The sequence below is a fragment of the Lygodium microphyllum genome, unplaced genomic scaffold, assembly GCF_053477565.2.
Source record: "Lygodium microphyllum isolate KBCC unplaced genomic scaffold, Lygodium_microphyllum_v1.1.10 scaffold_31, whole genome shotgun sequence".
In the NCBI taxonomy this organism is placed as follows: domain Eukaryota; kingdom Viridiplantae; phylum Streptophyta; class Polypodiopsida; order Schizaeales; family Lygodiaceae; genus Lygodium; species Lygodium microphyllum.
Window position 1 is genome coordinate 14,568,249 of NW_028229514.1, and position 2,672 is coordinate 14,570,920.

Sequence of the window (2,672 nt, forward strand, 5' to 3'; positions counted from 1 at the left end):
AAATAACTCTCGTAGTGAAGACGAGAGACAAGCGAACTTTGATTGTTGGAAAAGAAGAAAAGTTTACGATTAAAAACTCTTATGAATTAACTCTTCTAGTCAATCCATGTGGAGCGAATGTCCCTTTATTGTCTTAGTGACATCTGAAAGAGTGTTTTATTTTGTGCTGCACGAGCGCGAGGGAGAGAGAGAGGGGAGGAGAAGGAGGCGAGGCGGAGGAAGAGCGACGAGTGTGCTGGGGTGGTAGGGTTATTAATTAGCTGGAGAAGCCATAGTTGGCATAGCCGAGGGAGCAGTTCCGGTACTGCACACGGGCAGTGAGAGCGCTATGGCAGATGCGCCAGATATCGGAAGAGAGGGTCTGGAGGCAGGACTGACAATCGGAAGGGAAGGTAGCGGCGGAGCAGGTGGCGAGGCCGAAGGCGGGCGCGTTCCCTCCGCCGTAGCGGGCCTGGAGGGAGAGACTATCCGTGTAGGGGGTCTCCTGCACCAGGTACGCCAGCAGTGCTCCCACATGCCCCCAATACGCGCTCCCCGGCTTTATCGGCTTCGGGCTGCAGGACGCCGCCACCACCGCCTGGCCGGTGCGTACTGTGGAGCTGGGGTTGGCGAGACCTGGCCGCACCACCGCTGCCGCTAACGATAAATATGCGAGAGTCGTCAGTGCTACCAACTGAAGAAGTAGGTACTTGCGCTCAATATTATGCGTGGCCATGTTGAAGTATTAGTTAGTAAGGATGTACCTGCATGCAGTCGAGATCATTACACGAGTTACTATATTAACTTCGATATGTGAGGGATCGAGAGAGAGAGAGAGAGAGAGCACCCGCCTTACCAAACTTGGGACTTATCACAGACACTTAGCCTGCTCGGAGCTTTTACGTCAGCCATCGCCCCCTTTCACCCGTTTTATAGAGAGAGCCCCATTTGCTTCAAAAGAGCACTACGCCTCTTTGTTTAATTTCAGTGGGTTCTGCTTTCTTTGATACTCGAATTCTTTGAATGTCCGTAAGCGGGATCTCCCTATTAGGTCTAAGTTTTTGATTATTCCCATCCAGAAAAGCCACACAGTCATCAACATGACCATCAAAAGAAATCAACGATTACTAAAAGCATCAAACGTTGACTCGGAAATCTAAAAGATCAATTACAGTGTGCCATATTGTAAATGGATTATGATTGGTTAAGAACGGATAATTCTTGCATTAGGTGGTACGTGAGACTTAAGAAACTCAAAGGAAACATGAAATTCTAGCCACGAGTTTGCACATGTAGCCTATCAGGAGCCTTAAACAATTTATTGTCAATAAGGAAAATATAGATTTGCTAGTCAAAACAGATGTATCTATGAAATTTATAAACTAGGAAATTGTGAATACTTTTCTAGGCTACATCTTATCAATTGGAAGATTTGCTATCTAAAAGAAATCCCCCCACCATCTAGGAAAGGCTATACTAGATAACCAACTAAAGGATTGTTCACTTCTTCCAGCTAGTTTACACTTTTCCTTCATACATTTATTTCGACGTCTACTAAATCTTTCCTCTTCTATTCTATAACAAATGATCTACACATCTCCTATATGGGTAATATCCATGTAACAATACATACCCTCAACTTCTATCATAATTTTAGAAAATGGAAAATTTATCAAAATAACCTAGACTTGAGAAATGCTCCTTACATTTAAAGATTGCTAGAATATTGGTCATATTTGGTTACAATCGCCATGTGCCCCTCAAATTTACTTAAGGTTCTGAAAATGCTCTTAAATTTTTTTCCCCATATTCCAAATGTATCCCCCATAAAATTACAACTTGTTTTACTTCATTAGAACTTTCAAGGTTTTATCACAATAGATGTGCTTCATAGACATCAAAATGGAATATTCCACAAACTTGATACATAAACTCATGATTTATGAAGACAAGTATCACTATTCTTGGGCTGAAAAGCATCGACGATAGATTAATAAACTAAAAATTGAGTCCCTTATATATTGAATTGGGGACTGTGAAAAGTAATTTGAAAGATAATGTGATAATTTCCAAAATATGGCTTTATCTGAACCTCTTCTCAATGAATGTGAATATTGACAATATTGTGTTAATTCATTCTTATCATTCTTGTTCAGTCTTAAAGATTACAATGGAAAAGTTGCACAATGAGCATTATATGGACTTCTAAGTAGGACAAGAGTATACAAGTGTATATGATCAGTGGCATTTGTGCACTTTACTTTAACTAGATGCTTGCTTTTAAAATCAGTGCAACACTACCAAGGTTCCTTTAATCATATGAAAGTGCATTAGTGAAAATAACATTTGCTAAGGAAAAGAAATGAAGGATGGACTTAATGGGGGCTTGGTAGAGTGTAGTATAGTGCAAGGCAACAGACCTGGTGATGTGAAAATAGGCATGTGCTTTTAACCAAGATAAATATGTACGAGCACCTCTATAAGCATGATGAGGCATTCTTTTAAGGATCAAAGTGGATTTAGAGATAAGAGAATGACACACTAGCCATGGAAGGAAGGTATTAAGCATATTTTGTACTTTGAGGCAAGAAGAATCTTGAAATGTGTGGAGAGTGTGTCATGGCTTTTCTTATCAATCACTAATGGTTTTGCATAGTGTCTAGGAATGGTTTTACATAGCTTCCAGGAAGTTA

General features: G+C 40.7%; 1 pseudogene; it reads right to left on the reverse strand.

Moving 5' to 3' along the window:
* Positions 1–256: 256 nt before the first annotated feature.
* LOC148009336 (antifungal protein ginkbilobin-like protein pseudogene) lies at positions 257–715 on the reverse strand (annotated as a pseudogene).
* Between the last annotated feature and the right edge of the window lie 1,957 nt (positions 716–2,672).